The sequence below is a fragment of the Mustela erminea genome, chromosome 4 (genome assembly GCF_009829155.1).
Source record: "Mustela erminea isolate mMusErm1 chromosome 4, mMusErm1.Pri, whole genome shotgun sequence".
Classification (NCBI taxonomy): Eukaryota; Metazoa; Chordata; class Mammalia; order Carnivora; family Mustelidae; genus Mustela; species Mustela erminea.
In genome coordinates, this window is record NC_045617.1 from 52,573,896 (window position 1) to 52,599,135 (window position 25,240).

A 25,240-nucleotide genomic window follows, 5' to 3' on the forward strand; every position below is an offset into this window, starting at 1 on the left:
GTTACATGCAGTGGTCAGTTTCTAGAAGGGCAGTCTACACAGGCAACTGAACAAACTTTTGTCATTGTCATGCAGTTCTGCTCTGTGACAGGTCCCGTCCTCCATCTGAACTTAAAAATGTAAATCTCAGGAAAATGGGACCCTGATCTTTAAATAGATCCTATTCATCTCCGAAAAAAAAATTAACATCTTTTGACCACTGAGTACCAAAAGATAAGAGGATTTTCAGTTTCTTCTACCTCTATTTTTCTAGCTTGGCAATGATCGAGGTAGAAAAACAACTCTCCTCTGCTAGGTGGCAAGTTCTTTGTATGGTAGGTTAAGTAGAATGCTTGCCAGAGCGTACATATTAGATTTATGCTATTTGGAATGTTGAAACAAGTGCTAATCCACAGAATTTTAATAAAATGCTTACTAAATATCATCCAAAGTCAGCATTTACAAAACTTACCAAACTTTATTTATAGAGATGAAACAAATTAAAGCATATGTAGAAAGATAAATAAATAAATCTATTTGTATTTATCTGTTTGTCTGTTTTGAATGAGAATATGTTTAGAGTTTAGGAAAATCTATCTCTTTAGATTCTCCATCCAAACCTTCATTTTGGAGGATGACAAATTTCCTATCGATTAGAGTTTCTACATGAGAGTTTGCCATAATGTCCACCAGATCTTTCAGTTGCATATTTGTGACATTCTCAAATGATCTTTCAACTTTGAAAGTCAGAGTGACCCAAGGACACTAAGCAAATGATGTGTGCCACTTTTTGTTTTGAGCATCTTTTGAACGTTAAGTTTAAAAAGTAGTAGTAGGACATGATGTTTTGCAATTTCAAGACACAGAGGAAGAAATATTATAGCTGGGAGACCTGGACAGTAGAGAGGAGGAGGAGGGCCAGGAGAAGGACAATAAGATAGGAAGAATACAATTAAATAGCTAAAAGGGCCTTTGTTTTTGTTTTTATTTATTTATTTATTTATTTATTTATTTATTTATTTATTTATTTGACAGAGATCACAAGTAGGCAGAGAGACAGGCAGAGGGGGCTGGGGGAGAAGAAGACTCTCTGCTGAGAGGCTCAATCGGGGCTCGATCCCAAGACCCTGAGAACATGACCTGAGCCAAAGGCAGAGGTTTAACCCACTGAGCCACCCAGGAACCCCTAAAGGGCTTTTTAATAGTTGGGAATATTTGTTTTAACTACGGGATCTGGAGGGCAGCAAGAGAGAAGCTGAGTAAGGGGAGAGATCTTGGGAATAAAACAGTAATGGGAGGTGCTGGGCAAAGAAGGTGAAGCACCAGTACTGGGAATGCAGGGGCCTCCTGGAACGGAAGCTGCGTTGCAGCTGGAGCATCTCCCTGGGAGAGCGAATTCAAGAGAGCAATGCCTGATCAAGGACCAGGGGTGGGGAGGAGCACCTAGTTCAGTGAAAGGAGAAAAGCAGAACTAATTCAAGGAAGCAGATTCATCTTGTAAGTTGGACAGAGACACTGACCCTATGCTATGCACCTATAATTTTCTAGCTTTCTTATAAGCGTTACTCTAGCGTTCTAGTGTTGCCCTAAGTGGCTGAGTATTTGGAATGACTGCCCATGGAAGTGAGAGTGAGACTATGGAAGCCGACTGAAGTCCAGAAAGGAGAGAGCATCCCATCTTCTTCGGGGATGACAGAGGGGTTAGACAGGTGGAAGGCCCTTGCTGAGGGCCCCGCTGCAGCTCGTCCAGGTAAACTTTTCACTCACCACCTCTTCCAATGAGGGTTTTTCTGCTTTGACAAAAGGGAAGTTCAACATAACCACAGAACAACAGGAGTGCTGCAGTACCTGGGCCTTCACTGCCTTAATATTCATCATGGAAAATGGAACCTCTGCTTGGCATGACTCATGGAGGAGTGCCTGCCCTGAATTCCTAGCTAAAAAAAGAAAAAGGAAAAAATGATTTTGAAAAAACCTTTCTGAGATTTATTAGACATTAGAATTCACAGTTCTGGAGCAATTCAATCCATTCCTTCATCATCTACAAAAGATACGAAACTCTCTTGTTTTCATGAGTATCATCTGAGGTTTTGTAGGTTTGTAGGCTTGTTTTATTTGTTTTTTCTTTACGTTTGCAGCCTCCACACACAAACTTGTGAATTCCTCAATTCATTTTGCCTCAGGGAAGCCTCTTTTTCTCTCCTCATTGCTTAACCTTGTTTCTTCCTCTCACAAAGCACAGGCTGAAGGAGAGACCAGTGTGACATGGTATGCAGTTACAGCCACGTCCCTGTGATGCTATCTTTCAACCATTATTATTGACATCAACTTTGCTTGGTAATACCAGGTTATATTACAAATGTCATTCTCTGCTCTCTGAGGCCATTTTTCCAATTTCAACTTTTCTTGACAAACTCATGTCATAGAATAAAGTGTCTTTATTATTTTTTTTAAGTAAGCTCCATGCCCAGCTTGGAGCCCAGTGTGGGGCTTGAGCTCCCAACCCTGAGATCAAGACCTGAGCTGAGATCAAGAGCAAGATGCTTAATGCACTGAGCTACCCAGGTGCCCCTACAACAACGTATCTTTATGCAGACTGCCATATAGATCTGTGTCTTCAGTGGCCTCACCACCAATCCAAAACCCATTTCCCCAGGATTTGATGGACGTAGTTTTTTCCTCAGACTTTACTGTAATAATTATTAAGACCTCCAGTCTATACTGAAATGCCGACTCTTTAGAATCCTCTTCCATGGATTCCTACAAGACTTGCCTGACCTTTTCTCTTTCTTCTTTCTCTCAACCCAATCCCAACACCCACTCTGTGCATGTATAATGTGTAGGGCCCGGGTAGGGCTGCGCTATGGGACAGTGAGTAAGACACTAGTCTCCTGACACAAAATTTCAAGGAAAGCAAAAAACTAAGTAGTCAAGATTATACTTAAATGCAAGATTTCTGAAACTCAGAATAATTGCAAAAAAATTCATGAACAAAATACCAAAATTTTAAAAAAGTAAAGAAAAACCATCATTTATTTTACAACCCTGCTTTATTGTATGACATGAACAGTCGTTTCTAGCCTGCCCACTGTTTCTGCCTGAATGGCCTTTGTGTACCCCTTCAGGAAGGCTTTCAAGGATTGACATGGGTATAAACAGACTGAAACAACATGGAGCTTCACATATAGTCATGATTTTGAGCTTTGGTGCTTTTTTTTTTAAGGTTTTACTTATTTATTTGACAGACAGAGATCACAAGTAGGCAGAGAGGCAGAGAGAGAGAAGGAAACAGGCTCCCTGCGGAGCAGAGAGCCCGATGTGGGGCTTGATCCCAGGACCCTGGGATCATGACCTGAGCCGAAGGCAGAGTCTTTAACCCACTGAGCCACTCAGGCGCCCCGAGCTGTAGTGCTTTTATTAACTTTGTCTATTTGGTTAAAATATGGGAAGATTGTTTGGTAAGTGTATACAGAGGTGCCCATTTTCCCTTTTGCCTCAAGATCCAATAGGCTCCACACACAGAGAACTAAATCTTGCTAAAACCAGGTTCTGTAAGCAGAACTGCTCTCCACGCTTTGTCCAGCACCCTGGTGCCAGATAATGGAGTGGTAAGGTTAAAACGGTCCAGATAATGACATAAATAGTATAAAAAGGGGCACTTATAAGGATGCTGAAGAGTTTGTTGTAAATCACTTAAGCATTATTTTGGATAAGAAATGCATTAAGTTTTCCATAGGGTTCTGGAATCAGCTTTCTATTTTCTCTTCCTTAATAACTCAACCAGTCTATTTAAAATCTCTGATCTGGTCTCATGTGGGAAGCGCTGGCTACCTATGCACATTCCCCGGACTGGCCAGGCGATTCTCTCGCACCTTGCCTGCTCACCCAGTGCTGTGTCCGGGCCCCTGCGCTCTATGCCCACTGCAACTGCTCTGCTAAGGCCAGCATTTTTAAGTCCCTTTTTGGTGGGAAGTGTCTCTTCTTAGTTGACCCATAGCAGTCAGAATCTAACTAGCAAAAAAACCACAAACTACTTCAGGCATGAGGTGGCCAATTTTAAAGGTCAAACAGTCAAACATCAGCAGTATAGAATGGTTCAAACTATTATTTACAAGAAAGGGACTTTATTTTAAAAAAATATTTTTATTTATTTGAGAGAGAGAGAAAGAATGCGAGAGACAGCATGAGAAGGGGGAGCGTCAGAGGGAGAAGCAGGCTCCCTTAGAGCAGAGTCTGACGCCAGACTCGGTCCTCCACGCTCATGACCTGAGCTGAAAGCTGTCGCCCAACTCAGATAGAGAAGGAGCTGAGAAACCAAACAAGAGAGGTTAGGGGAAAACGCAGAGATTAGGAAGAGCAGGCACTGCTACTGCCTAGAGCTTAAGGAGCTAAAAACAAGAGATGGTATCACCAGAATCCAGGAGCCAGCTTATCTGTGGAAATCTGGAAACCTGGAGTGCCTAATCCAGTGGGAGTGCAGACACAGAGGAGAGACAGTTGTTACCAGGACAGTGACTTGAGGCACACAGGGAGGAGAAGAAATAAGCCCTTTTTCCTTCCCTGTCTGCCACTGCTCATGTTGGCCAAACCTACCCAGAAACCAGATGGTACAGAGGACTTTGAAACGTAACCTACAGGGGTCAGTGTCCAAGCCGAGGAAAGAGCAAGAATGACTGAGGGAAACCCAGCCCAGGATCAGCTCAGGGCCCATTTCATAAGGGGATCCATCATCAAGGAGCAGTGTGGCATTTGCAGTAACATCATGAAACATTGTTCAGCCAACATCAACCGAGAGCTCTCTCTGTCCACTCATTCCTTTCCAATATTGTGGGAACCACAGACATACATGTCATTGTATTTCAGAATTAGCTCCCTATTGGTTGAATTAATAAAAAGAAGGAGGCTCTCTCCCTCTGTATTGAGTAATTTTAAAGTTGCTACAGAATTGCTTATTTTCCCATGGAAATGTCTTCTTGTGTACCCAAATCTGTCAGTTTCAATAAAGTGATAAACAGCATAATCACCTGGGATAGTTCCCAGTGCTGACATCTAGATGTGGTGGTCCATTTTAACTGTCCTTGAACTGAAGCAATCTCTATCTTTCTACAGTAACTTTTGACCATTATCTTGTCTTCCTCTACCCCAAGACACTCTCTAGATAAACGGATAGATAAATGGGTGAGGGTGGGTGTGGATGGGTGATAGAGGATGGATGGATATTAATAATAATTATGATGTCCTTGGATTTTAAATGAGATGTTCCCAGCATTTTTTTTTTTTGTAGCAGTGAGACTCAAAGATTGTTATGGTTAGTTGATTTCAGGGTCATAGGTGCCTAATGTAAACCTAATTAATGTGATATTTTATTGCCTAACCATAGTTAAAATGTTGAAAGTAGAGGGAGATGATTTGCTTAGAAAGATATTAATGATTCAGGCATTCTTCACTGCAGGTAAGGAGAGTATGGATACATTTTCTTTATCCAGATAATAAATAATAAGCTGTGGCCAGAATTATTCAGATTTTCTTTTAATGCTCATATTCCCTATGCATTCTGCCTTTGCAGGATGCTATAAATCCTACCACCACCACCAGCAATATCCTATGGAGTTGAATTTTTTAAAGAGTTAATGTTAATATGTGATTAGACTATGATTTCTTCAAGTGCAGTTCATTATTCTTAATAGATCTTGCAAATTCTTCAAAATCTATTGTAAAATAAAAGCATATGAAATATATTTTAGGTATAATTGTCAATAGCGAGAACATGAAATTAACAAAATGCACTAAAGGCAGTTCAAGTGCTTTTGGTAGATCACTTGGGGATGAATAGTGGTTAGAAATTTGAGCTTTAAATAACTCCAACTGGAACTATTAAAGTATAAGAAAAATGCTCATGCTTCTAAACTGTCTTTTAAAAACAGAAATTTAGAACCAGTCTCTTTCATTCTTTCCTTCTTTGAATGTAATGATTCCCTCTAGCTGGTACAATGTGATGTACTCTAGGAATATTCTCAAAGTATGTATTTGCAGAACCAACTCACAAAACGCATTGAGGCAGGAAGTGATTGCTTTAAGTGGCTGAAATGCAAATATCTTCTGCAACCATTACTTCAGCAAAACCACGAATAATGATCATAACTAGTTCTCTTTCTATGGGAGATTTATATTCCATTAAGAAGTAAGCAAAGATAGGTGTTAACCAGCTTGAATTGACAACATCCTGGAAATTCAAACATGCGTTCTAACACGTATTTGCTTTTTAACAAGTTCTATAAATATACTGCACAAAATGTCATTTTTTTTTCCAAAATGGCATTCGTTGATATAAAAAGCATTTTAAATGTCAAATGGAAGAACATTTCTAAAGGAACTTCAGTGTGATCACATTATGAATTTCTTATTCTTCAGAGTACAAAGCTACTGCCTAAAGTTGAATTTCCTTGCCTATAATTAAATTAATTCTAAGGAAGAGCTCCCCTTTCGCAGACTTTGGTATTAAATGTAAATGTTCATGTAGCTCTTCTTGACCCAAGTCTTTACAGAAAAATACAGTAAAGAGGTACCTGTAGATGGAGCCACTCTCAAGGCATGAGGGCAGAAGAACAATGGTGTTTGACATCCTCCTCAGGAGCAGATCTTAGCTGGGCTTCCATCACTGTGAACGTTCCCATAATACCCTATAGAACCTTTCCATTACGAAGGTTCTCAAACTTTTCCGTGAATCAGAATTCCCCTCGAGACCTTGTTCAAACACAGATTGCTGGGCCCTTCCCCCAGATTTTTGATTCTGAAGGACTGGGATGGGGCAAATTTTCATTTCTAACAAACTCTCCAGGGATTCCGATGCTGCTGGGCATGGGATCCTTAGGGATCTACTGCTCCATGGTGACAGCTACAGCTACGACTGACATTTGGGCTTTAATACTTTCCAGGCTCTTTCAGGTCTTTTTTTTTTTTTTTTTGAGAGTGAGAGAAACGGAGAGAGAGAGAAGGGCAGAGAGGATCTTAAGCAAGCTCCACACCCAGCATGGAGCCTGGTGCAGGACTTCATCACACAATCCTTGAGATCATGACCTGAGCCAAAAATCAAGTCAGACATTTAACCCACTGAGGCACCCAAGGGCCCCTTCATGCCTTTTTATTTAATTCATTTCTAAGCCATCCCATAAGATGCACAGAATAGCCAATTCTCTTCATTTTATGGATTATAAATGAAAAACGCTAAGGCTTCTCCTCTATTCTCTGTCTCATTGAATACACCAACCACCGAGGAAAGTGCCCAAGCTGGACACCTGGAAGCACCTAAGACTCCCTTCTCTCTCCACTCACACCCAGCCCTTGCTCAAAGGGCTGATTTCAGTCCCTGCCTTAGGGGGACCCAAGCTCTCTTCCACTTCTGTGTCTTTGGGTATATTGTTTTCTCTTCCTGGTATACCCTGATACTTATGTTTAAATTTTTCTGGAAAAAGGGTTTCATAAGATTTGCTACACAATATTATATCAGGATAAGTTAGTCTTTTATATGTATCTATTTTGTCTTCATTTTAGTATTCATGAACCCAATTTCTCCTTCAAATATGTTCATTTTGTGTTATGTCTTTTTAAAAATTCACAATTCCATATGAGTGTGACTCTGTTGGAAATTGCCTTGAGGTGTGTCTGGTGAGACGTACTCGTCAATAGAAAACTGGGGAGCTAATCTCCCAAAACTCTGTGGACTCAGCTTCCCATTTCTCATCCTCACTTCAATATGTTTTTTTCTTATCATAAGTACTTTGACTCTTCTTTGACTTTTCCATTTGGCTCATTAATTTCAGCACTAGCCTTATCAGAGCCTGGGATTTAACAGGGTAAGCTGCCCTTCTGAGTAAAAGTTTATTGCTAATAAATTCAATTACTCTTTTATTATAAAATCTTATAAGAATATAAACAAGGATTTTGTTTCATTGTCAGACTCACAATTGTTAAATTGTACCTGACATAATTTTCCTTAACTTAAAGTTTCTCCAGTCTGTCTTTTCATTGAAAAAAGGTCTCTGTGGACTCCTTGCTTAGCGATTACACAAATCTCAGCTTCCGGGCTGTCCCTAAACAAAAATGGAAAGTGGTGGTGACATTGTCAGTAGACGACTTCTCCCAGCACTTGGAGACAGTTACACCACCTGGAAAATACTGGCATAAGTGGTTTAGAGACTCTTTATTGAAAAACGAGAAGCCGAGCTCTTGTTTTATTTCCTATGTTAGTAAATCCACATGCCCCCAACTGGCAGGGTCATTGTTCTGTGCTGTCAATAGCATGTAATCCACAAAGGTTCAGCAGCACCATTTCGTTGAATGTCCCCACCCCTCATCCCTTTTCCATCCACCCCCTCATAACATATATTACATCTACCACCTGCTAAACTCCCCTTTTTCCTTGAGACCAAGAGTATATTATCCCAATACCAGCCTTATTAAGTACTCATCACTGGTACTATGTTAAGAATTTATTTTTATTTATTTTAAGAATATTTATTTTTCTGTGCTTTCAGTTTCTTTATCTGTGTAGTGCGAATGGTAACACCTTAAAACTTGGATGTGATCTTTCAGTACAATAAAATACATACATAGAAGATGATCAATAAGTTGGAGATCTTGCTGTATTTTTAGCTACTCTAAACACTGCGACAGGAAATGTATTTCTCTCATTCACTGCAATTGCCTCGTGTCTAACAAGTACCCGGCAAATGGTAGATACTCAGTGATTTTTGTTGAATGAGTGCAGGTTCACATACATGAATGAATAAAGCCCTGGCAAAGAGGGAAATGTCAGCAACTTTAAGAATTTTGTATGGAAATCAAATGGACATGTTAGGAAAATTGAACTTTTGTGCTGTGTCATAAGTTAATTTTGAGTAGGACTTTTAAATTTTCTCAGTCTCAGATTCCTTGTCTGTAAATAGAGTACAACCCCATTTCTCACAGGGCTGTTAACAGACATAAATGATATAAAGAATGAGCCCAGAGAAAAGAAGACAATAACAAAATATGCCAAAAATGAAAGAGTATATTGGAACTCATTAAAAGGAAAGATGGAGAAGGAACAAAAATGCATTGTCTTGGATACAAAGACTCCCTGCAACAGCCGACTAGCTGCACTGCATGGGAATGTCAGAGTCAGGAGAGAGAGGTCCAGACGCAGACAACACAGAGGGAAGGAGACAAAAAGCCAAAGGAAAGTTTGCATTTGTTATTTAGTTAACTGATATTAAATCAAATAATGGGAAAGGGTTTGGTTTGGTATGGGAAATAAATTACAAATTTGTATGCAATGTAATTACTTTTTATAATATTTACTAAAATGTTGAGGATCATTTTAGATAAAACATGTAAATAAAACTTTCCAAGGTACACGGTGTAAGATAGCAATAAAATCACTTGGTATTTTGTAGCCCATGAGAATGCCCTCAAACGTTTTTTAAACATACCAATGTAGAGGCCGTCCGTTAAAGGTCTAACTTAATTCCTTTACAAAAGGGCCCAGATATTGATATAGTTCTGAAAACTTCCCAGGAGTCTAATATTTACCCAGGGCAGAGAATCTCAGTCTTTTGATTCATGTTCTCCAAATAACTCAATTGAATTCCAGTAACTGCGTTTCACAAATGTTAAAGAAAAAAACTTAGGGGCACCTGGGTGGCTCAGTTGGTTGAGTATCCAACTCTTTGTTGATTCAGCTCAGGTCATGATCTCAGGGTCCTGGGGTGGAGCCCCACTTTGGGCTCAGCAGGAAGTCTGTCTCCCTCTCTCTCTCTGCTCTTCCCCTGCTTGCTCGCTCGCTCTCTTTCTCAAGCGAATAAATCAATCTTTATTTAAAAAAAGAATAGTTTTTTAAAGGTAAGATCAAGACTCTCGTTCAAATGTAAAGTGAAAGTGAGCACATAGTCGAAGATTTTATTTAATTCATTAGTTAATGTGGGAGCCAATAAGATGTTGCAGATGGTTCAAAGGAGAATCCAAAGAACAGACATACTATAAGCCAGGGATCAGCAAACTACAGTCCTGTGGGCCAAATCCAGCTTCCTGCCTGTTTCTGTACAGCCTGCAAGATAGGCATGGTGGTTATGTTTCTAAATGGTTAGAAAATATCAAAAAAAAATTACAACATTTCATGACATGTGAAAATTATATGAAATTCAGTTTCACCACACACATCCAGCCATGCCCATGGTTTACTGTGGCTACTTTAGATCTATAACAGCATAGTTCAACAGTTACAATAGAGACCACAGGATGTATACAGCCCAAAATATTGACTATTTGGCTCTTTCCAGAAGAAATTTGCCAACCCATGATACAGGCAATCAGGAATGCTGACACAAATTTGCAAAATGATGCAAAACTTGTCAGAATCACTCAGCAATAAAAATAGAATGTTTAGAATTATCTCTTCCATAGGAAGGAAATCAATGGCATCCCCATCCAAAAAAAAATTTGCCTGCATTTCTAAGGACTAAATTATTTTAATTACTATGTGTTTTCTATAGCTTATAGAGTTATAAAATTGCTCAAAGACCATGAAAATCACAGAACCCTCTAAAAATCACATAACCTCCAAAGGTCTGCTAAGTGTTGCTCAGTATCTTCTTGAAAAGACACCTAATAATCTTTTAAACTCCTTTCACAACTTTTCCCAATGTTTCCCAGCAGAAACTAAACTACTTTAACTTTTTTAGGACATCAGAGATAGACTCTGAACAGAATTCATTTTGTCCCGATATATTTAGAACATGGCCAGACCCTGTTTCATAGCTCACCTTCTCTGCCTCAGGAACTTGGCACACACGAGGAACTCACCACCACTCAAGATCTCTGCCAACTTCTCAGTCAACCGACCAAACATGAGTCATTACTGGGCATGTGCAAAGTGCTCTGTTCAAGATGCTTTCAAATGGAGGGCCCAGGCTCTGCCCTCAGGGAACATACATTCCTGGCACGGGCATTTCCAAGCCAATGGAGATACTCTATTTTAGGTCTGACTGACTTATGATTTATAGCCTCCTATGTTCCCAAAAGAAAATGCAGCATCCCTCTAAAGTTCCTATCCATGCTGCATTTCTTTCATTGACTAGTAGAAAAACAAACCTGCATAAAAACCAAGTCCCTGATCATCCTTTAAAGAGTATGCTTGACTTTTTTTTTTTTAAGATTTTATTTATTTAACAGACAGAGATCACAAGTAGGCAGAGAGGCAGGTAGAGAGAGAGGAAGGGAAGCAGGCTCCCCACTGAGCCAAGAGCTGGACAAGGGGCTCCATCCCAGCACCCTGGGATCATGACCTGGGCCGAAGGCAGAGGCTTAATCCACTGAGCCACCCAGGCGCCCCAAGTATGCTTGACTTTTAAATAAACCTTATTTTCATTTAAACTGTTGAATATTTATTGCAATTAAGAAAATCCTCATTAAACATACCTTCAGTGTTTTTATGATATTCTTATAAAGATTCTTTGTGAAGTAAACAATTTTCCAAATTTGCCCTGAAATGTGTACCTTCTTTAAAAAAAAAAAAAAAAAAAACACTTGCTTTGAGCTTAGCAGTTCACAATCAAAATTACTTAAGGTCATTCTCTGAAGAGACTCTCTCCTGAAGCCAGACCGGCATCTCCAATGTACACTAGTTTGTTTGTTTTCTGCCAATGAGCACAGCTTGTGGTTTGGCGAATTACACTTGCTAAATTTTGCTTCCTTATATCATGTTTGGTTTTGCTCCTCACCCCAACCCTAAAGCCAAGAGAGCAGATCTTCTTACCAGCTTCATTTCACAAATGCAGTTCTACCAGCTCATGAAAATTAGGTCTCCCTTTTATGCCTCCCAAAGCACTCCAAGTGTCCTCTCTCACAGCACTTGGCATACTTGTGATTAGATAGCTAATCTTGAAGACTGAATGTTCCCTGAAGACAAGGCCTGGGTCTGTTGCATTAATTACCCCAGCCTTAGCAGAGCAGGAAGATGGGTTCTGGAGTGTGTGCTGTGTGCCTGCAGCCTCCAGCTCAACCACGCGCTACCTTGGGCAAGTTTTTTAACTTCTATCTGTGCCTCATTTTTCATCTGTGCAATGGTCATTATAGTACTAATTTGGAGGGTTCTTGTGAAGATTTAGTTAATGTGTACAGCACTTAGAACTGTGTCTAATATGTACCAAGTAACAAAAAAATAAGAGCTGTTATTATGAACTAGCAAAATGCCTGGCACTTATCAATAAGCAATAAATATTTGTTAAATGAATGAATGATTAAGTGAAGTAAGGCAGAATTGAACCAAACGTTCAAATATTCCAAGGCCAATGCCTTTTTACTCTTCACCCATGTTTTCATGAATATACAGAAAGCTTAATTTTAGAAAACAAGATTCCAGTAAATTATCAAACAATGAATCCACTGATTCTCTATAAAACTGATCATCGGATTAACTGGAAATATCTTTTCTGGTTTGCCGCTCCAGTCCATGACTTAAAGCCAATGTACCTTTAAAATAACCATAAAGGCATCGCTAGCAATTGGTTTAAATCACCATTTTATACTGGAATGTAGTAGATGTTCAATAACTGAGGAATGATTGATTTAGGGAATCAATGAAGAATGCGTACATTCATATAATCTGTAAAGTTAGAGCTTAGAACAGTGTGTAAAACAAAATGTACCAGATAATTAAGGACACAATTTTATTCACACTGTTAGAATATGGAGAACATTCATTAATGAGGAATGTCTCAAAGGAAAGTATGGATGGGTTGTTGTTGTTGTTGTTGTTGTTGTTGTTTTATTTGAGTGTAGATGACACACAATGTTACAGTAGTTTCATGTGCACAACTTAGCAATTTGACAAGTTTATACATTATGCTGTGTTCACCACAAGTATGACTACCATCTGTTCTGTTACATCGTTGTTACAGTATCATTAACTGTATTCCCTATGCTGTGCCTTTTATTCCCATGACTTATTCATTCCATGGTTAGAAGTCTATATCTCCCTCTTCCCTTCATCCATCTTGCCTGACACCCTATCTCCTTCCCCTCTGGCAACCATCAATTTGTTCTCTGTATTTATAGGTCTGGTTCTGCTTTTTCTTTGTGCATTCATTTATTTTGTTTGTTTAGGTTCCACATATGAGTGAAATAATACCCTATTTGTCTTTCTCAATCTAAATTATTTCACTTAATATAATACATTCTAGGTCCATCCAGATTGTCTCAGAGGAGATGGAGTTTTATAAAGGCGGGTAAAAGGGAGTCATCTATGTGGCTTATGGGAGTCATGGGAAAGAGTAGACAAGTCTTACCAGAGTCCTAGGAGGAAAGGCGATTCTTTGCATTTAGCCCTTTCCCAGAACAAAAGATGGTGGGGAGATTTCAGAAAGCAAAATTGTTGAGGTGAGGGATTCTTAACCATAAATGTTTTCTGGTAAAGTTCAGGTTAAAGTTCAACGTTGTCAGCAGTAATTCTCAATGGGGCAGTATACAACCTTGTAGGATATGGTTTGTGGATTTGGGGGAAAACGGCAATTTTTAGTGCTGCAATAATGGGAGGGCATCACTAATATTTAGTGGGAAGAGAAATTCTAGAATTTGAGGACAATACTACACAACAAAGAATTCATCAGCTTCCAACAAGACTTTTGTTTATCTTGCTAGACATTCATGTATGTGGGGGAAAAAACTATTAACTTCTAAACCTAGACCTTAGCTCCTATTAAAGTAAAATTTTATTAAAAAGTAAAATCATGACTCTTACACATTTATAAAATGACATGTGTCAAACAAAAATTGTGCCTAACAAATTAACTAACAGGGAAACAAGATGCTATGACCACTTTGAAAGAGAATTCAAACAACACATGATCAGCAATTAAAAATGAGGGCAGTTGGAATCTGGGTGACCTCTCCCAAAAAAAAAAAAAAAAAAAAAAAGGAAATAAATATACCATTGTATGCAGAATTAGTGAATATCCACAAGGAAATAAGAAATTCTTTTATGCTTGATGAAAATCCTTTGCCTTTCTATGGACAATGATTTGCATTACTCTAGGCATCCTTCAACTAACAGATTGCAAAGCAATAAAAGGCAGGCCCCTATAAATCAGATAACCTGGCAGTTACACTAAGGACACTTAAAAGGTTCACATTTTTTCCTGACCTTTCTTTTTTCACATAAGTATGATTTGCAAGTATATTTTGCAAAATTTTTATTTAATGTGACTTTTCTAGGAATGCAACTAATACATAAATTAAGGGGAGATTGTATTTTGTTTTGTTTGAACTTTACTAAGTGCTAACCATCATTTCAGAAAATCAGTTCTCTTAGGATAGTGGTGATCATGGTATTTATGTTGCCAGAACAATAGCTGAATCAGTCTGTCTTTGTATCTGTGGAATCCGGTGATATTTATAGATATTTACATATAAGTACAAGCATCTAACTGCTTTATTGTGTCTTATGGTGTTGTACTGTCTTCTGATATATATTATAATAAATTATTTTCCTTTTATTTCTCCTTCATGTCGCAGTTTGAACAATGCATTGACTTTTTTGGAAATGCATATTAGCTAGGTTATATTCTTGATTAAGTTCACTTAGGTCAATGTAAGGTGGCATTACAAAGTATTTGTTAGGAAAGGGGGTACTGAGTTGATTGATTGGGAACACCTGGCAGGGAGGCTGCCTATTGCAACCTAGATTAGGTAAATGCAACTCAGAGTGGCAAAACCAATCTTAGAAACCATATTCCTAAATCTGTAATCTGTCTTTTCTCGTCCCTTCTACTCATTCTTCCCCTTTTCCTATCATAAATACAAACCCATACTCCATTCTAAAAGCTTTCCTATTAATAGTTGGAATCTAATGTCTCCAGTGCAGATCAGAATACCGATATAATCTTCCAGCCTATCTAATGCAAATTATGATGCATTCTTATAAAATAAGAAGGGCATGTTTAAAAATAATTATTCTAAACCAAAAGTGACATTCTTTGTGGTATTCTGATAAAAGCCAGAGTCAGAGATTGATAGACCTACAATCTTGTAATTCCAGACATTTAAGGGTTTCTGTGTATATTGGTTACCTATTGCTGCATAGAAAATTACTCCACAACCTAGCGGCTTAAAGCAACAACAAGCATTTATTATCTCTCCCAGTTTCTGTAGATCAGAAATCAAGGAGTGACTTAACTGGGTAGTTCAGGCTTAGGGTCTCTCCTGAGGTTGCAGTCAAGATGTCAACCAAGGCTGCAGTCCTCTAGAGACTTGGCAGGGACTGATGGAGCTACTTCCAAGGTAAATTACACACCTGGCAAATTAGTTACAGGAAGGCTTCAGTTCTTCTTCATATGGGCTTCTCCACATGGCTGCTTGAGTGTCCTCGCAACATGGCAGCTGATTCCCCTGGGATAATTGATTCAAGAGAGAAAGGCAAAGGACCTAACATCTTTTGTGACCTAGACTCATAACCATACATCACTGCAATATTGCGATTTATAGGAAATATATGCTTGGCTATTTGGATAACAAAAACATTTCTCATACATATTTAGTCTTCATCCATAGGGCCTGGCTCCCAGCTCCCCAAACCCTCGCAATATCCTGAGCAATAAGGGCAATGGGAACGTCTCTTCTTATATTTGTCTTCTTGTCCTCAGTTTTTGAAATCACTTCAGAGACATAAAGGTGAAATGGGCATCTTGTTGTTCATATCAAGCCCTTTTCACTACAACTAGGTTTATGTTGATGAGTTGATTTTTGGAAAGCACTGAAGGAGGAGGGCTCGTTGCCAGGGGAACTAATCGTGAATAGAGGGGTGAAAATTTCAGTACACCCCTGATTTCTTAAAGGGGAGAGGGACTGGGCATTGAATCAATCACCAATGGCCAATGATTTAATCAATCATGCCTATATAATGAAGCCTCCATAAAAACCCCAAAGGAAGGGGTTTGGAGAACTTCCAGGTTGGGGAGCCAAAAGTCTTCCACATGCCACCATGCTGGGCTCCAAATTCCACAAGGACAGAAGCTCCTATGTTTGGGCCCGACCCTATGTATCCTTCATGTGGCTCTTGATTTGTATCCTTTAATATCCTTTGTAATAAATTGGTAATTTAGTGAGTAAATGGGTTTCCTAAGTTCGGTGAGCTACTGTAGGAAATTTACTTCAGGGAGGGGTTTGTGGGAACCCCCCAATATGAAGCGAGTCGGTCAGAAGCACAGGTAACTATCTGGGCCTACAAATGGCATCTGAAATGGAAGACAGTCTTGCGGGGCTGAGCCCTTAACATGTGGAATCTGGTGCTATCTCCAGGTAGATGGTATCAGGATTGAGTTGCATTGTGTTATACCCAGCTGGTGTTAGAGAATTGTTTGGTTTGTGGGGAAACTCCCTTCTCATTGAAATTGGGTACCAGAAACTTTTAATCATTACCTCCATAGCATTCTGTGGAGGTAACTTCCATGCATGTAGGAGGGACTGTACAAGGATATGAATAACAGAAAGTGAAGGTCATCAGTGGCCATATTAGAGGCTGTCTACCACATAATATTTTGTGTGCTTTCCATATTCCCAAACTCACATTTTATTTTATCGTAATCTTTATTATTTCCTTAGATACATATGAAGTTATTAATAGAGAGAAAAATATTGATTATTTTGCTTTGCAAGCCAGAGCTAGAAAAACAACCTCTTCAATAATCTTGGAATAAATAATTCAGAAGCCATTCAGAATTGAATTATGACTGTGTTATTAAAAGCTATAGCATCACTGCATGTTATATCCATGTAACAATTACTTCATTTGTCCCAAAATGTTTATTTCTTCAGAGCAGACAGCCAAAAATTTTATTAAGACCACCAACAAGTGAGGGAAAGACATAGCTGGGCTCTTTTTCCAAATGCATCCTCACAACTTTCTTATATAGGTCTGATTTTTAAATTGAAAGTTATTAAAGATATGTTACCCACAGTGAAGGGAGAAAGTAATCAGGTGTGTTGCAGCTCTGAGGTCTGAAATTTTTATATTATATAAGGCACAGTTTAAGTCTCACAAGATTTCTCAGGTTCAGCATTTTTTTAAATGAGGGAAAAGTGTAATAAACTAAACTGCAAAAAAAAAAAAAAAGTACCTTTGTTGATATTTGGAAAGAGGAATGCATCAAGCTAGAGTACATAGACATCCATATTTCATTCTAATGATGACCACTGGTTGAGGGGACACTCATCTTTGCAGCCTTCAGGTACCTCTCTTAATTACCCAGTTAAATCATTTGAGAAGCCATAATTAGATACTTCAAGACTCTGATACTTCTCTTTAAGTAGCAAATGCAGAGTTTATAATCACTTGGGGATATATAAAACAGCTTAAAGTAAATGGAGAATTTTTTTTAAAATATCACTGTATAGTACCTAGAACATAACAGGTGCCAAATAAATATTCGTTTCCTTTTATCCTATCCTCAATCCTGCCTCCCAAGATTCTAAGACTAGACTTTGAGGCGTAACCTGATAGAAACATCTAATTAAAATAGTAAGAAAACACAATGAATTTCTCCAGGGCTTACAAATTAAGATTCTTACCAGCTTCAGTTTTAGTCCAGATGTTATTTAACATTATTAGTAACAATAAAGAATTCATAGCAAAATATTTTGCTTCTTTGGTGGCTCTGCTTAAGACTTTTACTTAAAGTGCAGATATATCTGAAATTTCACATTTACTCCAGATAACCATGAAGCTATTTTTTTTTCACCAAGGTTTACAAAATATCTATGTCTATGAGAAAAACGGTAAGTGTATATTTATATTGAATGACTAAACAAGAGGCTTTTAAAAAAATAATAATTATCAGGAGCACCTGAGTGGCTCAGTCGGTTAAGCATCAGACTCTTGATTTTGGCTCAGGTCAGGATCTCATGGTTGTGAGATCCATCCCTGAGGTGAGCTCTGTGCTGGGGATGGAGCCTGTTTAAGAATCTCCCTCTCGAGACAAACCATAAGAGACTCTTAATCTCACAAAACAAACTGAGCGTTGAGGGGAGGGAGGTAGGGGGTTCAGGAGAGGGTGGTGGGGTTATGGACATTGGTGAGGGTATGTGCTATGGTGAGTGCTGTGAAGTGTGTAAACCTGGCGATTCACAGACCTGTACCCCTGGGGATAAAAATACATTATATGTTTATTAAAAAATTTAAAAATTTAATATAAAAAAAAGAACCTCCCTCTCTGGTGGGTGGGGGGATGGGATAACTGGGTGATGGACATTAAGGAGAGCACTTGATGTAATGAGCACTGGGTGTTATATGCAACTGATGAATCACTAAATTCTACACCTGAAACTAATAATACACTATATGTTAACTAAATCGAATTCGAATAAAAACTTTTTAAAAAATAAAAATAAAAAATTTTAAAAAGTTTTTTAAAAAGATTCTCTCTCTCCTTCTGACCTCCACCCCCACCCCTCACTCATACACATATGCTCACTGTCTCTCAAAAAATAAAATAAAATAAAATGTTAAAGGATGGAGGAAATTACCAAAAAAAAAAAAAAAGTGAAGTAACATGGCTAAAGTTCTGCAACTCAGAAATAACTAAATGATAGCTATCATTTCAATTATCTCTCAATATAATTAAAAAGATAGGATAGAAGTACTTTTACAAAAATTGAATTTCTCTACAATGTCATCCTAATCAAATGGACTGCACTTAATTTTGCTTGACTTTAATAGAAGAAAAAGAAACTGAAATGACATGCAAGAAATTGCTGAATTTCAGATAAATATTTGCTTACCTCATGACATATTCATTCTTAAGACATCCCTAAAGAAAGATTACCTGAAACATTAATTTGGAGTTGTTATCATTTACACTACATGTATCAACACTAGGCAGCATTTTTGATGTACTGCTATGAAAGATAAATGTATCAAAACACTCATAATCCAGCCATCTTCACTCCCCCACATCCCAGTTTTGGTAGTAAGATGACTATGTTACAATTGTCACATTTCATAAGTTTAGAAATGGTTCTGCAGTCACAACTCTTATGGCTTCTTAGGCAGATTTCCATATTTAAGTGGATGTAAGTCTCACTCTCAAACACCACAGCTTCTACATTCCTGAGTTCTCTGCTTTATCTTGGAGTTGGCAGGAATGTGTCATGAGATAATTGTTTTAAGAGGGTCTCATGGGTGCCAAAGTTCCTGAGGGCTTACCTACTAAAAGGAAAACTATTTCTCTGTTCACAATACTTCTAACATCAACTATATATATGGAGGGGTTTTCAGTGTCAACCAATTCTCCAACTCTCCAGACAGCATCTGGGTATCGAACAATTCAGTATGACACTACCTACCCACATTTGGTGCAGACCCCACAGGTTAAGCGCTCAGCTCCACAAGACTGCCCCGCCCCCCGCCACTTGCCTGTTGCAAGTCCCAGGCTGTCACTTACCACTTGTACTTCTGATCAGCCAGCTGTAAGTGTCTGTCAGTGGATGAACATTTAAAAAAATTGTGGGATATATATTTAAAAAGGAGATTCTGCCATTTACAACAACATGAATGAAACTTGAGGACATTGTGCTAAGTGAAATAAGCCAGACACAGAAAGAAAAAACTGCATGATCTCACTTAAATGTAGAATCTTAAAATTCAAATATCTGGAGGCAGTGAGCATATTGGTGGTCACCAGGGGCAGAGAGGTGGGGAGGAAGATGTTTATCAAAGGATATAAAGTTGCGGTTACATAGGATGAGTAAGTCCAGAGATCTTAAGTATAGCATGATGACTGCATTTAATAATGCTGTATTGAATACTGCAGGAGATTTCAAGTGTCCTTTCCACAAAGAAAAGGATAACTATCTGAGGAGATAGGTTAATTAACTTGACTTTTGCAATCATTTCACTATGCATATGTATGTCAAATCATGTTCTATGCCTTAAAGATATACAACTTTTATTAAAATAAATAACATTTAGAAAAATAAAAAATAAATTACAGTTCCCACCAGCCCCTTCTCAATTACATAATCTGCTATAATGGCTCACAGAGCTCAGGGAAATACTTATGTTTACCAGCTTATTATAAAGGACATTAAAAATATATAAATGAGTAGCCAAATGAAGGGTGTGGTATGGAGGGGTGGGCTGATGGCTTCTGCTGTTAGTCCAGATGGATAGGACTCTAGAACACCCAGCTTCCCTGAATAGTTAGCACCATCCTTAGATGTATCTAGAGAACCAAAAGGAAGCGGACGAACTGCACCAATTCTAGTTGGATTCAGGACATGGAGAATGATAGGTGATAGATGATAGATAGAAAGACAGATAGATAGATAGAGTGAGGTTCTGGAAAGTTCCCAGGTGCAGAAGCATCTGTCCCTGTGGAACTGGAGTGCACTATTCTCCTGGCACATGGGTGTGTTCGCCAACCCAGAAGTTCTACAAAACCCATAGTTCAGGAATTTTTATGGAGGCTTCATCACGCAGACATGATCAATGATTAACTCAATTTCTGGCCCCTCCCTTCTCCTCAGAGGATAGGGGGTGGGGGAAATTTTCCAAGCTTCTAATCCTGCCTTGGTCATTCCAGTGTCCAGCTTCCATCCTGATGCTATCCAAGAACCCACCAAAAGTCACGTTACTAGAACGAAAGATGCTCCTATCACCCAGGAAATTACAAGGAATTTAGGAGCTCTGTGTTAGGAACTGGAGGCAGAGACCAAATATATATTTCCTATTATATCACAACTACTTACTCGCTGCAAGTTTTGAATGTAAAGGACAACTTGACTTTTGGAGTTTCTTACTATGCCATTTTTACCGATGTCACTTTCTATTATTTCTTAGAACTGCACTTGAATGTACAATTATCCCAAAATAAAACACTTAAGTTTTCTTAAGTCAAGTCACATTAAAGTGTTCTGACAAATACAGCATTTCACTATCTCACACCTCCCCACTGTGCAATCCCAGTTACCAAAAGTAGTGTCTTAACTCAGCTATTTCTTCTGGCATTTACTCATCCTATAATTTCAAATAATATAAATTTTTTGAGTCATCAGTTTTATATATCGTTTATTGTCTTCCTATTATCGTAAATAAAGGTTTGTGTTTCTACAATACCATCCTTCTGCTTCCACCCCATCTCCCAAAATGGTGATAACTGTTATTAAATCAATACTCAGCACTTATATTATATATTCACAGCTGATCTATTTGCTCTGTGTTTCCTTTCTGTTTTCTTAGAGTTAACGTTTTCTTTGATTTTTTTAAATTTGCTTTGTTTTCTTTGTATTTAATGTCAACTATTCCCAAATTTTCCATTGAATTTTCCAAGATACTTTTCCACATCAGGTAACTTAACTCTTCCAATTTTCAGAGACCTTCTTCTCTTTCTCCTAGAGTGCTACTTTCTAAGCCTTTTGGAGAGCTGTCACTGGGACACTCCTCTTCGGTCATCCTTATACTTTCCTTGGCCTTTCTACTGAGTTGGATTCCCTGATCCCTAGATCTCAAGGCTTTCTCTCTCTGGATTTACTCTCTCTTCTTGTAGAGAACATCCGCCAGCAGTTTTGTCTAGTTAAATAATTTACCACAATGGCAGAGGCTTTGATGATACCAGTATTCTATATACTTGAGACACCCTCAGTACCTCTCTCTCTGAAAGACCCCCTCACCACCTGTCAGGGGGTTTCCCTAAGTTTTTTTCAGTATCCCATTTCTTCCTATTTCTTGGTTTGCCATCATTTTAGGTGAAAACGTCCTAGAAAAGGAAGCCTAGGAGGAATTCTTTGAGTCTTGAGTGTTTGAAAATATCATTCGTCACCCTCATACTTGATTGCTGGGACAGAACTCCATTCTAGCCATGCTGCCCTCTTAGCCAGCTGTTACTGAAACATGAAAGACACCCTTCTTCCTTTGGCTTTCTTTATTTGCATTTGCTGCATGCTAAACTCTCCAGCCTCCTTCAGGTCTTGCTCAAATATTATATTTTCAGTGACCATTCTATATAAATTGTCAACCCAGTACTCTCACTCCACTTCCCACTTTACTTTATTTCCATAGCACTTGTCACAACTTGGTATACTATCTATTTCCCATTGTTTATTTGTCTAATTCCTGTCTTCCTCCACTAGACAGTAAACTCCTTGGAGCCAAAACTTTCATCTGTTTTGTTCACTGGTCTATTCCAGCACCTGAAACAGTGCCTGGCACATAGTAGGCTCTCAATATTTATTTGTTGAATGAATGTGTACTAAAGACTTATTTCCTATTCCTATACTATGCCAAAAGGAAAATAATAATTTTCTTGTTATGATAAATAAGAATGGATTGGTTTGATATGGAATTAAGCAATTGTTGGTCATGCCACTTGAATATTTTAAAAAGATTAGCTATTTAAACATAAATTAGATTGCTTCTCAGCCTTTTGGTTAAGATCAAGTGTAAACATAAATTAGATGTCCACTTGATGTTTATGGCAAGTGTGTTTATCTTTTTCTAGAAGCATTTAAAATATTCTTTCATCTGTACTTGTCCCTCACACCTTATTCATCTTCTGCTTTGCCTTCCTTTGGCAGTAAGTCAGGCTTCTGGCTGCCCTCACTGTGCCCATCTTCACCCGTTACCAGCATCACTCACTGTGGGTTTCAGCTAAACCTAAATTTATATACTTTGGTTCGGACCATTTTATCTGTGGCCTTTGCTTTTGGACAGGTCTCTTGCCCAGAAAGTGGCCAAACTAGCCATTTATTTTACATACAGTAGCTGAAATTCTAACCAACACCCTCACCATGCACACTGACATAGAAGCCCACCCCACACCCTCACAGGAACCCCACACACACTTAGCCATGACAGCTAAAAGTCAAGTTATTTTGAGTCTGCTTATTTTGCATACCTCATGATAAAATAAATGGCGTTGGCTTTTAGTGCTTGACTTCTCTGTTACCATGTAAAAAACTTAATGTTGAAATGGCCTGTGTCATTGACATGTCTAATTTTTACATAAAAACCAAATGAAAACATAATTGTTTAAAATACATTTGTAAGTACTGATAAGGTTTGATAATATTTTTATTTCAAAAGAATTGGCCATAGCCTTAATAGTTTCAATCTCAAGTAAAGAAAGAATAGAGTCTTGTAAAACCACACTTAAATAGGACTGCTAGGTTCAGGAAATAAAAATATAAGACACCCAGCTAAATCTGAATTTCAGATAAGCATGTAAAATTTGTAATGTATTTTCCAATGAGAACCCTGCAGTTTATCTTGCAACCCTACATTTAATTTTTTGTAAGATTTTATTTATATACTTGCCAGAGGGGGGCAAGAGAACAAGCAGGGGAAGTGGCAGGCAGAGGGGCAAGCAGGCTCCCTGCTGAGTAAGGAGCCTGATGCAGAACTCGATCCCAGAACCCTGGGATCATGACCTGAGCCAAAAACAAACCCTTAACTGACTGAGCCACCCAGGCATCCCTAGTAACCCTACATTGAAATAGCCAGCTGTTCTATCAGTGAAAGAACTTGGTTAGGTTTGTTCTGAATGTAAAAGATTAATGTTAAAGTGCCACAAAGGGAAGGAGTTTGAAATTCACTTTTACTGGTTGATGACATTAAGGCCGCAGAATATTTTAATCTGGCTAACGTCTATCTAGTAAAAGAAGTGTGAGTAATAAGATTCTGGCCCAAGGGCAGAATGAAGATATCACTGTGTTTCTTCCCAAACCCTTATCATCTGGAAGAGCAGAAAGATCACATCATAGGAACACAGGTTCATATCCAGTTCCCCATGACACAAAGAAGTCAAATCAAACCACGAGTATTTGCAGCCTTTTCATTTATTCATCTGAGATCCTTCTGGGGATATCTTAGTCCGCTCAGGCTGCTGCAACAAAATACCATTGACGGGGGAGCTTAAACAACAGGAATTTATTTTTCACATTTCTGGAGGCTGGGATGCCCTCCATCAAGCTGTCAGCTGGTTTGGCCCCTGATGGAGCACTTCTTTCTGGTTTGCAGAAAGATGCCTTCTTGCTGTGTCCTCACATAGCAGAGGGAGAGATCATCTCTCCGTGTCTCCTCTTATAGGAGCACTAATCCCATTCATGTTGGATCCACCTTCATGACCTAATTACCTCCCAAAGACCCGCCTCCAAATACTGTCCCATTGGAGATTAGGGCTTCAAAGTATGCATTTGGGAGAGAGAGAAAACAGTCAGTCCATGGCAGTGAAGACTTAAAACTACGGGTGTGTATCCAGAGAGACTGTGCATGTTAGAAAATATCCTCCGGCAGTTGAATAAGGATGGGTGACATGCCCAGGCATTCTCCTTGGGTGAGAGAAAGGAGGGTACTTCTCTGAAATCTGGGTACAGTTCACCAACAAGCAGGTTTTATTTTAAGAAACTCATAAAAATAATATGATTCCACGTTTCAGAGCTGTTTATCACTTGGAGTTTCAGTTTGGGTGATTGCACTCTAGTAAATTAGCTGACTGAGAGTCCAAAGATTCTATCTGCATCCAGACAGGCCATTCATCATGCTTAGCATTCGGATTTCAGCACAAGCTTTTCCACATGTTTGCCAGAATGCCACTGAAGTAATCACAGAAAGCTCCTTGTTTTGATCTACCTGATGCCTTAAATATCATCAGTGGCTCTGGATTTAGGTTTATTGGAATATTTTAATAACCCACCGATCTCTTTATCTGAAAGTCTCATATAACCACTTTCTTGGTTCATAAATACTTACTGATTTTAATTTTGTACCAAAAAGAGAATAGACTTTAGTAGTTCAATGTGTTCTTACCCAAGGAAGAAATGCAAAGTGGTGGTAGAAATTATCAAGATATACTCATGTAAAAGTGGAAGACCTTCAAATGCTATCGGATATTTAACAAGTTGAATGGCCAATATAAAGTTCGAATTATATGTGTCGCCTACACCTTTACTTTCTCAAAATCATTTTGAAAATTGGCAAGTTATTCAGTCAGATTATCCAATTTTGGAAAAGCATAATTTAAATTTAAAGTGGTAAAACTACCAAAAATGTGATAACTCGGATCCAAAAAAAAAAAACTCCAAATGCATAAACTGCAGGCTTGCATGATTGGAAGGTGAATAAAATTTCTGTGCCCAAACTGCATAGCTAATTGGTTGGGAGTTCCAGATGGGAATGTGGAATCCAAATCTATTCTAATGCCATCTGTGTTTTGGCACCACCTGGTGACCTAGTGAGTTT

General features: G+C 38.5%; 1 protein-coding gene and 1 long non-coding RNA gene across 4 annotated transcripts in view; one reads left to right on the forward strand and one right to left on the reverse strand.

The window, feature by feature from the left end:
- The window catches only part of IMPG1 (interphotoreceptor matrix proteoglycan 1), a 125,274-nt gene that overhangs the window by 72,156 nt on the left and 27,878 nt on the right, over window positions 1-25,240 (forward strand). The gene's annotated exons all lie outside the window — the stretch shown is intronic.
- Window positions 1-25,240, reverse strand: part of LOC116588326 — a 66,972-nt gene that overhangs the window by 26,920 nt on the left and 14,812 nt on the right. Inside the window, exons 2-3 of one of the 2 annotated variants that reach the window (XR_004284889.1) lie at window positions 15,305-15,399; window positions 9,914-10,063 (exon numbers count right to left, since the gene is read on the reverse strand). This is a non-coding gene — a long non-coding RNA (uncharacterized LOC116588326). Of the gene's footprint in view, window positions 1-9,913; window positions 10,064-15,304; window positions 15,400-25,240 lie in introns of those variants that run through there. The other variant, XR_004284888.1, reaches the window with a different exon arrangement.